Source organism: Columba livia, chromosome 27 (genome assembly GCF_036013475.1).
Source record: "Columba livia isolate bColLiv1 breed racing homer chromosome 27, bColLiv1.pat.W.v2, whole genome shotgun sequence".
In the NCBI taxonomy this organism is placed as follows: domain Eukaryota; kingdom Metazoa; phylum Chordata; class Aves; order Columbiformes; family Columbidae; genus Columba; species Columba livia.
In genome coordinates, this window is record NC_088628.1 from 3056775 (window position 1) to 3068958 (window position 12184).

Genomic DNA, 12184 nt, shown 5'->3' on the forward strand with positions numbered 1-12184 from the left:
CCTGGGGGTTCAGCTGGAGAGCAGGAGCTGAGGGGAGACCTTCTGATCTCTGAACTGCCTGAAAGGAGCTTGGACCCAGGGGGGTCGGGCTCTGCTCCCCAGGAACAAGCGCCAGGAGCAGAGGAAACGGCCTCAAGTTGCGCCAGGGGAGGTTGAGGTTGGATCTGGGAACAATTTCTTCCCCAAAGGGCTGTGGGGCATTGGAACAGGCTGCCCAGGGCAGTGCTGGAGTCACCATCCCTGGAGGGCTGGACAGACGGACATGAGGTTCTCAGGACATGGGGTGGGTCACGGTTGGACTCTGATCTTGAGGGTCTTTTCCAACCCAAATGGTTCTATGGCTCTAACACACACTTAGCTTTCAGGTCCGGAGCGGCAGCATTGTGGGCGGGTCCCGCATCGCGGTGGCTCCCACAGCGAGGTGCAGGTCTGGGCTGGGTGGCAGGCTATGATTTGTTGTCACCTTTATAAATCAGAACAACAAAATCACTAGTCTTCCACGCAGAGCCAGACCACCGAGAGCCGCGCTTCCTCCTCAGCGACATCCTTCTGCCAGCCTTCCTCAGTTCTTCTCATTCTTTCCACGCTTGTTTCTCATTTCAGGGATGGATGCGGCCATTCGCAGTGAAAAAAAGCAACAAAAACCCAAGAAACAAACCCACAGTATTCTTTGTGAGACTGTCAAATCTCACTATTATAGTCTGTCCGATCTTGTGACTGCACCTTTGAGTTTCTGCTCCATTTACTCACTCAGGAGACTATATATGCCTATAAAAAATCGGATAATGTTTTTTTCAGGGATATCAGAGCTCAGCAGGGTCTCCTTTTTCCTTACCCTGTGATAAACTTCTCCAGGAGTGCTCTGTCAACCTGTCTATCCCTCTGCTGTATTTTGGTCTGACTAAAATAAGCAAATGCAATATATACTCCAGAACGCTAGAGAAAAGGCATCAGTTAGCAAAGCAAATGATAATGATAGTGCCGGGTTTCCTGGAATCCTGCTGAGAGACTGATTTAAGCAAGAAAAACAAAACCTTTTTGCTGTTTCCTTTCCTCTGAATTTGTTGACGAGCGGTCTTTATTTCACCCCAGGTTTAGCTTTGCGTCCACAACCCGGCTTCTTTCTGTTAATACCTCGCATATGGCACAAATAAGGTGTGACAGGACAATGCTGGCTCACATCCACGGGAAGGATCTCGCTGTATTCCGTTCGGCCGCCGTTGTCTCAGCCAGGCTTGCTTACCTCAGCCTCCGATATTAAACAAGAGCCGGCGGCCTTCCCATCCTCAAACCCTGTTAAATGTACTTTTGTTAGCAGCGCTGAAATAAAGAAAGGGAAGGAACAAAAGTATCCTTCGAGCGCCCCGGTTCTGCAGAGCTGCTGTGGTGAAAGGCGCCTTTCAGAGATGGAGAAAGGATATTCAGCAAAGGAAAGGGTTTGCGGCTGTGGCAGAGGTTGTGCCCCGCGTAGGCACCCGGTCCCTCCTGCCCTCCCTCCTTCCCTCTCTTTTTTTATATTTTAAACATATGTGCCACTTTAATCAAACTCCAGATGGGTTGTTTCAATCTGGGGATTTGTGCTGCTCGGGAGATAACAGCCCATTGTGCCCGCCGAGGTAGCGAGCGTGTTTGCGATCGCTGCAGCCGATAGCGGGAGATGGCCAGGTGGTCTTATTTAACAGGGGTATTAGTGATCCCGCCATTGTCCGGGAAATCAGATAAACCCGCAGTCCAGGTGTTACCCTACACCGTGTTTGTGTAACCACGTCGCCAACTGCCGAGCGCTACCTGCGCCAAAACGGAGACCAAACGCTGCGCGGTGGGGATAATATCTGGTACAAGATTGCTGACACCTCCAACCTTCCCAGGGTTAAAGAGCAAAATTTAATCTGAATATAAAGTGGAAGAGTAGTGAGTGTGTGCTCCTTGCTCAGGCTAAATACGGCTTTACTCTGGTGCCTGGCCTGGGCTTGGCTTTACTAAACTAAGGCATTTCCTCCGGTCTGTCATGTATTTTCCTCTCTCCCCTATCACCGAGTGTACTCAAATGAAAACACTTTGGGGGACAAGACAGTTTTTAGAAGGAAGCTGCCCAGGACAATTCAGTGACCTGGGAAGGACAATTAGAATAGACTGAAACGTAAAGATGAATGAACTCGAGAGAGAGAAGATAGTTTGGGAAGTGCCAACCTGGACTGTGATTTCAGGTGGCAAGAACACTTTACAGTCCTTGCTCTGGAACAAGTGACACACCAGGTCCAGGATGGGATTTGCCACAAATTATCCCTAGGAAACAATGTAATAATCAAGATAGATGAAGTTTGAGCAAGGGATGAGGTCCTCTGCTGGTTTTACACACGCGCATTCCCTTTTTGGAGCAAGGTATTTAGCAGGAAACATAAATTCCAGGCTCAGAGGTGTGCGAGACTTTGTCTAGACGTGGAACAGCCAGATCTGTCTCTGTAGGGCTGTATTTCTCCAAGTGACATTTTTCAGGGTGGGACCTGCCACTTCTCATTCATCCCAGAGATTTCGATGCCGTGGACGCTCCTTGTACTGGCAGCAAATGAAGCCCACGGCAGATGAAGCCCATGGCAGATGAAGCCCACGGCAGGTGAACCCCACGGCAGGTGAACCCCACGCCAGATGAACGCCATGGCATACGAACCCCACGGTGCTCAGAGGCCGCTGGAGTTTCTTGGTAATTGTTTGTAGAGATAAGATCTAAACTTAGCTACAGAACCCGGTGAGAATAAAGCCTGGTGAGGGGATTCAGAGCTTAGCCTGCAGCTATCTGAGAGAGGCTGGCTCATCACCCAGAGATCCCCAGCTGCACTTCCAGCCTGTAAATTAAACAAACAATATTTCCTATATACCAGACCACAGGGATGGCAGAAAGAACAGTGTGGCCTTATTGCTGTTATTTCCTTTGGTTTCAATCTCTGTCCTCTGCCCCACACCTCCTTCTCAGCCCGGTGTTGCCCACTTTACCCGATTTGTTATTTATTACAATGGTTTAAAGAGAGGCAGGGGGAAAAATGCTCAGTGCAAATTATATTTTGAGCTGTTGTGCTTTGCCTCTTTGGCGGATAATAAATCTCTCTGGCATTGCTCCTCCGTATAGGATTTGTCATTAAATGCAATTAAACAAACCCTGCAGGTGTCCATGATCAGGCCTGCAGCAGCCCATTCACAACTGCAATGTTATTATCATCCTGACAACAAAACACCAGATATTTCCTGAGCTCCTCTGATCGATGAGCTTGCCTGACTTGCAACTGGAGGGAGGAGAGAAAGGGGGAACAGAGCGGTTCAAATGCTCTTTAGACTTATTGATGGAAAAGTCAAAAAGCTGCTCGGCAATCAGAGAGAAGGTGGGAAGATAAAAAGGCAGAGGAACGGGAGGGCTGAAAGGACAAAATGAGAGAGGAGTGTTTGGGAGCAAAAAGGGAGAAATGAGGCAATATATCACATGACATCCATCTACCCAATGATTTTGTTAATGCACAAGACTAGAATTTAGGAGGCAAGCAAGGTATTTTAGGTATGATTCTTCTCACAGAACTCTAGCCCGCTAACAGTTGGGCTTTTAGTGTTAAGTGAGTCACGTCGGCTCCTTTTGCAGCCGGTGCAAAAACTAATCACACCCTAAGACGCGACTTGGTGGGCTGGCTGACTTGCTGTCCGGGCTTATCTGTCTGTCTCCATTAACCGCAGCCAAACGGTTGGATCAGATACCAAACTAACTGCAAATCTTCCCCATAAGAGCTGAAGGATTGGCTTTTGCTGGGTGCATGTTCCTTTCTATCTGTATTCACAAGGAGGCATGTCCTGGCACAGCTACCAGTTGAACAAGCGACAGAGGCATTGCTAATAGTATTTGTAGAAAGCAGACGCAATGACGTTTACACCAGAATTGTTGTGTGCTCTGACCATCCGAGAAGGGGAAAAAAACCTCCTGCGGTTTATGTCAACCATCGCGGCACCCGCGGAGTCTGTAGGTCAGGAATTCACAGGGGACTGCCTGCCATTGGGTCCAGTGAAAGGGTAAATTCTGTAAACACCAGTTCCAATCATTCTGCCTGAATTACTCGCTCAGCTCAGCCTCAGGGTGCTCTCAGGATGAACCTCTTCCCTCTTCTATCCTCACCCCAGGAGTGCTGGGTTAGTCCAGTTGATTGCTGGGGCACATAAGAATCGCAGTGACAAGGGACAGCTTATATTACTGCAGCGCCTTGCAAATGCATGGTAACACGGAAAGAAAGGCATTTTTAGGTTGGATAAAGGGAATTAACTGAGTAGGGTTCAGTAGTGCGTGTGCACGTGTAGAGTGTAAGGGATGATATTGTCAGGGTATTTGACTAATCACGCAAAGGTGCTGTGCTAAGTTTTTATAGCCTCACCCGAAATGTTCAGTAGGATAAACAGTGCGCAACCCTGTTTACTGGCATCAGAGGCGAAGTTGGGATTATGGCAGGAGGAGCCAGGGTTTCTGCTACGAGTGTGTGAGTCTAAGGGTGACAGATTCCCTGGACCCTGCATTGTGATCACCGTGCAGCGCTGGGCTCTGGCTCCCTGCTTGCTCGGCCAGCCCAGATTTCTGTACCGAAGAATGTCCTCTTTTTCTTACTCTCAAACACCAGATGATTTCCCTCTTCCACTTTGCATGTCCTTTTTTCCACATTATTTTACCACTTAATCTGCAGCTTTGGGCCATTAGCAAACCAACGTGCGATTAGCGAGTGGCACAAGCTGCACTGGTCTGCTGAAGGTGACAGCAGTGCCGTGATCCTGTGCTACCACAATATGTGCCTCTCAAGTCTGTCTACGAATTGTGGATTCACTGGACACACCATTTGTGGTCCCTGGGTCAGTGCTGGTCTGCAAGGGTGTAAAAAATGCGCAGCTACCAGGAGTATTTAGGAATAAATCCATTTTGCGTGGCTTCACCTACAAACCCTGGGAACGTTTGGGCTGACACTGGGTCAGAACATTTGGGAGTCACACGTGTGTGCAAAACGAGCAGCCTTACCGGTCCCACGGCCTCGTGCCTCTCCGGTTTGCTTCCATTTCCTTCAGTTTCTGCCCAGGCTGCTCTCAGACGCATCTGCCGAAATCTGGAAACATCCCTGGTTTACTCCTCCCAGATGCTCTAGGGTTTGCGCTGTGGCGACGAAGCCGACACAAAGGGATGTGCTCACTTCTAGGAAAAGAAAAAATACGAAAGACAAGAGCTGGCATGTCCCGGTGACTGTTAATGAGCGTCGCTGGGACAGATCTTCAGCTGGCGTAAATGAGCACTGGCTGATTTAAGTCCGCAAGGACTCAGTGAAACTATGTTGATTTACAGCACTGGTCCAGGGCTCAGCCTGGCTGGGGAACCCCCTGGAGTTTCCATCAGCGGGTGTGAGCGCGGGGCAGAAGCCGCTGCGTGTGTGAAGGGGTGCGGAAAGCAAATAAAGGGAAGGATGGGAAACGCACATCTGATTGGATTGACTCCTCCAGCAAACATGGTATTATTTTTTCCCCTTCTTTCCACTTCTCCCCCACCTCCAGCAGCTCCTCTCCCTGTGCTGCTCATCTCCCTTTGTGCACCTCTTACCCACACTCTCCTCTCTAAACAGGTGCAGTTGCCACTCAATAGACTTTAATTACCACTTCAAGGGCTCTCACCAGGGTCTGTTGGGAGGGTGGAGATGAGTTTTGCTGAGGATTATGCATATGTCTGTGTTCTTTTTAGTCAGATGGCAATATTGCTGCCAGTCTGTATCCTTCCAGAGATTGTTTCCTTCATGTCCGCTCTGCTATTGTTAACAAAAAGCAAAACCGCTGATGAAGGGAAACAAAAATCCAGCCATTAGTGAGATTAATTAACAGGATAGCAAACTGGTCTGGAGAAAAATATTACGGACAATGTTTAAAAAGCGTGGGTCTCAGCTGGGCTTCTGAAACATTATTTCTGCTTGCAAATGAGAGGCCCCATTTCCAGAGATGGCGAGCTCGGCGTCTCCTAAGATTTCCATGGGAGACTAGCGTGTAAAAATAAAAGTTGTTTTTAACCGCTTTACCTTGTTTTTTGGCTCCGTGCTCTTCCCATCGCAGCGCTGTGAATGCATCCTGCTGGCACCCCTGGGGATTCCTCCACAGCGAACACGTCAGTTGATTTCTGTCTTCAGCACGGTTTGCCTAGGATGGAGAGTTATCCCCAATGTTTAACTAGTAATGTAACATTACTTTTATTATTAAGATCCTCTTGAATAGCCAATCCTGCAGAATGCAGAGCAGAAGCTGACAGCTGTCAGATCTGCTTGAAATTGTTTGCGCAGCGTGCGAGCGTGCACTTGTGTATAAATGGAGATGCGAACAGTTATGTGCTGATACATGCACCGCTGGAAAATAGAGGAGCTGGAAATAAAACGGCGTCTTTTGGTACAGGGAAGATTCCTAAATATTCAAAAATTAACTTTGCTTTTGCTCAACATTAACATTCTAATTTTTTTAATAAAATGCAAAAGTGGGAAGGGGATTGGTTTGTAGCAAATCAAGCAATGTTTTCTTCTGCCAAAATTTTGTTTCCCTAAACAAGCAATTCAGCAAAATGGGGAAAGAGTGTAACCAAATCTGTGTTTTTGCGTATGTGTTTCCCATGCAACATTTTGCCTGGCTCAGAACAGCTGGGCACAGGGAATCACGGGGTTTCTGGATCGCACTGGCCCCTGTATGGGTCCCTGTGCGTGCACCGGTGTCGGTGCCAGCGGGTGACGCAGCACCAGGCTCTGCCGTCCCCATCTGCGCTCAGCACTTCTGCTTTCTGGGTTGGTATCCAGGCTCCTCTTGTCCCTTGGGTGTTTGTCACCGCACAATGAGGCTCAGACACTGCGCTGAGGTTCTTACGTGTGTATGTGTGTTTATTTCCAGGTGACAATATGCCGCTGCACAGTCCCATCTGCTCCTGGCTCTGGGCTTCTCATGGTACCTGCAGCACAAAGACAGATGCAAGAGGAACAACACTGGTGGGAAAACACTGGTGAAAAAGCTTCTATCCTAAGGTGTCACTGTAGTCTCTGGGAATGTTCTGTTCCTCTTCCATAGGGTGGGAGTGCAACTCTGACCTGATTCTACACGATGTAAATGACACCGTGGGCTCAGCTGGGACAATTCTGCCCATCAGTACAGGGTTTGTGGTGGGAAAAGGAAGAGTCATGGTACAAGAGACTTCTCCCTGCACAAGCTCATCATCTCTATGCCACTTTCTCTGGACTTTCTCCTCGCCCAGGCGGTTCCATTTCCCTCTTCCCGCTGTTTTCCACCAGGAATCACGCAGCCCCTTCCCCTCCTGTTCCCGCCCTCGCAGCCTCTGCAGACCTGCCAGCCTTCCCGACCTTCCCACTCTCATTCCTCAGGCTGTTTCCTTCTACTTATCACTGTAGTTCTTTCTTTCAGCTTCCAGGATTTTAAAATCTTTCTGTCTTCATCATCTCTTCCTCCCCTCCTTCCTTTCCTTGTGAATTTTGCTTTCCAGGCCCATCTACCACATGTTCCCCCGCCATCATGGGGTGAACATTGATCACAGCCATCTCAAACCATCTCTCTCTTTCCCCAAAGAGCCAATGAAAATGTCACCCATGAGATAATCATCATGTTGCTCACGTCCCTTAATTGCTCTCAAAGTACTCGCCCAGGCTGCGGAGCCTCTTTGAAAGGCAGGTTCTGGCCTTTGGCACGTTATTGACAGGCTGTTGATAGGCCCCTTTGTTGAGGAGCAATTTTGTCCCTTTTGCTGTACAATTTTTTTTAAAGACAGCCCTTTCAGAGGGAGTAGATTTTAAAATAGAGCTGAGCTTTGAATGAACAGGCACCAGCCTTATTCCTGAGAAGCCGTGGCATACGTGTGCCGTGAGAGCTACCAGCACGTTCCACGCAAGACTCCATACAAGAAACCAAAGCTCTGATGACCGAGAGCTTCATCCTAGTTGCTTTTTATTCCTTCCCCTCTTAAACCTGGTAATTAGGTATTTACTCACAGTGTATTGCTAAACCATTAGATGTCTTGTGTGCTCCAGTACATGGTCCCTGGTAAACAAGTAAGAGAAAGTTGACGCTCAAGCTGTGCGGCAATTCATTTGTACCTATTAGTGATAATTTTTTTGTTTATTTAATCCCTGCTGGTTAAAATGGACCGAGATTTCCTTATCACAGCAGCCCTTCGCCATCTCAAAAGCTGTGCAGGTCTGGGGTACCTGCTGAAGGGAATATCGAGGGCAGAACAAAGTGCGCTTGCTCTCCCATCGCTGTCACGGGCAGCGTCCTCCACGAGCAGCGTGGGGTCTGTGACACCAGCTACTGATTCCTGCAGGACACACACACTTTAAAGCCACCTTTTAATAGAAATCATGCCCCCCATGGAAGCTGGGGCCTCCCTGTGGCAGATGCTGCGTGTACCCCTTAAGTTAAGCCTACTAAAGCCTTCGGCACAGCCGCACAACCAAGCCCCAGCCCCATCTAAGCCGACTTTCAACGCAACCCCCAGCAAAACCTCCAGGCTATATGCAGCTCAAACCCCATCCTGACAGAAACCTAATTCTTTCCTCTCTGAAACAATGTCCCTTGGAACGATTTTGCTGCTAATGAACCCCGACCGAGCCGCTGTATTTCGGAGCGGCTGGTGTGCATTTTAACAAGGAGCTCTCTATGTGTGGATGTGCATCAACATCGCCAGCCCTCGTAATGGAAATCTGTTCAGCATCGTAAGTCCCGCATTAGGCTGCGCCTGCAGGAACCCTGGGACGTTCCACTGAGACTGCCTGGAGGTAATCATCTCTGCCCGCCTCCTGGCCGGCCCGCGCCGCTCCGCTTGCATCTATTCCAGGAACAGCTCTGGAGATTAGAAAGTTTAGACCCCGATGCATTCACCAGCAATAAAGAGTGGGGGGTGGAAAGTGCCATTTGATTAGAGATGAAAAATGCAAGGGGCTTGGGTATTCAGAAAAACCTCCACACACTGGGATGTGGTTGTTGAACTCTAAGGGACTGGAAGCCCTTGAGCTTCGTTGTTTTCTCTGAGTCACTTCAGCCAAATCATAAGCAACACTTGAAAAACATGGTCCACCTTGAATTTATCTTAGAATCTTGCATGATTAAAATGATGCAACCCAGCACTTCCCATCACAGAAACCTATCTCATACATTACACCCGCTTAGATACATATATTTTGTGTGTAGGTATCAAATACACATCACAGGGAGTATAACATACAGGCGTTATTTAGATCACCATGCACTGCACAGAATTCTGCCAAAATTCGGGAAAAAGAGTTCTTCCAAACCTGTTCCCTCATTGATAGGGCAGCAGAAATCTACAACGCCTGCCTTCTAGAAAAACAAACAAACAAACAGCTGATTTATATTTAAAAGCTGTGAACTCATTAGTCGGCATCTATTGTTTCGCCTACCTGTGTTGCACCGGGTCAGGCGATGTGAAATCTGCATGTTCCTCTGTTGCCAACACACCTTCATCAGCGTCGCTGAGAACGCTGCTAAGACAAAATGTTGGCTGAATGAGATGGAGCGGATTAGAAAGATGATAAAAGATAAGCTAGGAGAAAATAAGACGATAAATAGGTCTGGCAAGATAGATGGATAATCTTCCTCCCGGGCTAAACATGACAAGATAATAACCTTTTTCTTTTCTCTACTTCCATTCGTTCTTGGATCTCCAGAGCTTTATGAACATCACTTAATTTGTTCTTCTGTTACCCCTGTGAAATGGGTAGCACAATGTCCATTTTTACAGAGAAAGGAGCTGAGGTACGTGACTTGGGAACAGGCTTAAGTTTAAGATTAGGGTTGCAAAAATCAACCAAACGGTTCTCTTTTGTTAGTTTGCTTCTTAGCCATCGCCGTGCCTCGGGCAGCACCGTGCGCTGAAGACAAGCTGGTAAAATCAGAGCTACACTTCCCTTCTGTCCCCTTCTCTTTCAGAATCCAGCTCATTTCTGAGCAAATCTATATGAGCAACCGATAAGCTCATTAAACATTCAGGACTACGACGGCGCTTTCTGGGTTCAGAGGAGGTTTGTCTGAACCGGCCTTTGGAGGAGGCCCTGAAGTAAAGTTTCCCATCGCTTCGTGTCATTGATTTCTCCACGTACATTCAACTGGCAACACGGAGCAATGGAATATTTGATTAGACAGAATTACAGACCGCAACATTAATAATTTTGTGAGTTTAACTGGAAAGATCTGCAATTGTTCTCCCTGGGAACTGTGCAATTTTTCTCCTTCTTCTTAAGAGAAACTCTCCTTTCTATTTTAATGGCAGGGTGTATTGTCATCTTACGGCAGCAGGTACTGACTATTGCTTCTGATGCGGGGAGCTCAAATCCACACAATTTCCATCTGGGCTGGAGTCTTGTAGGTGGACTGTTCATCACGGCTCTAGATTTTCAAAAGAACTTACCAATTTGGATACTTTCTATTCGTGTCTGACACCCTTTGAAAGGGGACTATGAGACTGTGAGAGAGGCAGGTGCTTAGAGCCCCCTGAAAAATCAGAACTAATTGAAATACGTCATGCTGGGCACCTGAAAACATGAAATGCTTTGGAAAATCATAAGGGGGTGTTCTGTTTCTGAACGTGACTTGGGAAGACTGTGTAGCCTTAAGTAACACAGGATAAAAGTAAGATTTTGGCATAACATTTTAGAAACATCCTCTAATCCTCAGTTCAGCCAAATGCTTAACTTTAGGCCTGTATTTGATTCCTGTGTGGGTTAAGGGCTGAAGTTTCTGCGAGTGCATTTGTGACATTGTGTAAGTTACTGCAGGTTTGTTTTAGGACAATTTCTGAGTCAGTCTCTAAATTAAAACAAAAGGCAAAACTCTCCCCTCTATCCTGAAGGGTGAAGCTGAGCGGGTCGCACAAGTTTCTGCTGCTTTTCTGCACGTCCGCGCAGAGCCACAGGCTGTACCACGAAATGCCTTATTCTCTGCGATTCATAAAACCCCAGCCTGAGTCACAGGCTGCGTGAAGCGCTGAACAAACACAACAAGGTGTCCATGCCCCAACCAGACGGCAGCTCCCGGCGCTCACCCCGCTGACGTGACCGTAGTGCTTGAATTAATGCAAGATTCTGCACGGCTGCAAACACGCACATGAAAAACAACCGAGTGATTATGCAAACAAACCCCACCCAGCTCCTCCCCTCATCAATCCGAAAAATCCTTGCTTGGCAACACATCAGAGCAGCCCCTTCCAGCTCAGAGGCTGCTGAAGGTAAGAGCTTGGTATTGACCCTGAGCTGCTGTACACACGACTGTTTATAAACAAGGTAAAACTCCAGACTCCAGGCTCATTATCCACAGGGAAGGGGCCGTATCTCACAATCGAAACTCGCAGGAGCCATCTGGTCTCTGTAAATAAGGGCTCCTGGAGTCAGGACAGGAGTGCATAGCGATTGTAGCACATGAATAGCCCTATTCATGTGAGTAGTAGAACAAGTAGTAAGCCAGTAGTGTGCTCAAGGCTCTGCTGAGTCAAACAGGAATGGGGCAGGAAGGGTTTATTTTCCTCTTGCAGGGTCAAACCCATAACTACAGAACTGAACTTTTACGGCACGAGGTGGACACATTCTGCACACACAGGAGTCAGGAGGATGCACGCTCGGTCCTGAGCGGTTGCCAATTAACCATGTTTGGGGTTTTTAAAGCTGCTTGGAGGGCGATTCCTTTTAATCTCAGCGAGTGCTGAAGCCTCCAGATACCCTGGGCAGCCTCAGGACACTCAAACAAACACATCAATATTGAATATTGTATTAACTGTTCCTTAGCTATTTTTTTTCTTTTCCTATTTTGTCTCTAGGCTTAAATTTAGGAAATTTTATTAAATTAATATGCCAGCATCTATTTCACTAAGGACACGATTTACAAGGATATTTCAGCATCTAAAGATAGATCATTTTAATAGAATTTACCAATGAATTTGGAACCCTACTCCTAGTTCTTTTCGGGTGAGGTGTATGCTGATTTGTGTTACAAATCCCACCAGGACGTTTGTTCTAAAGTAATTCAGTTTTAAAGAGGTGTTAACAGACGATGCACTTGGAGACCATACAAGGAGCAGAACGTTCTTTGAGGGCAGATAGAACATCTACATCCATCTTATCACCTGCTTTTGGTCTCTTCT

The 12184-nt window shown here is 47.5% G+C and overlaps 1 long non-coding RNA gene across 1 annotated transcript in view; it reads right to left on the reverse strand.

Annotated features, from left to right (window-relative positions):
* Positions 1 to 512: 512 nt before the first annotated feature.
* The window catches only part of LOC110359823 (uncharacterized), a 31248-nt gene continuing 19576 nt past the window's right edge, over positions 513 to 12184 (reverse strand). Inside the window, exons 5-9 of the long non-coding RNA XR_010468310.1 lie at positions 9453 to 9533; positions 6895 to 6976; positions 6069 to 6186; positions 5033 to 5203; positions 513 to 1293 (exon numbers count right to left, since the gene is read on the reverse strand). This is a non-coding gene — a long non-coding RNA (uncharacterized LOC110359823). The remainder of the gene's footprint in view (positions 1294 to 5032; positions 5204 to 6068; positions 6187 to 6894; positions 6977 to 9452; positions 9534 to 12184) is intronic.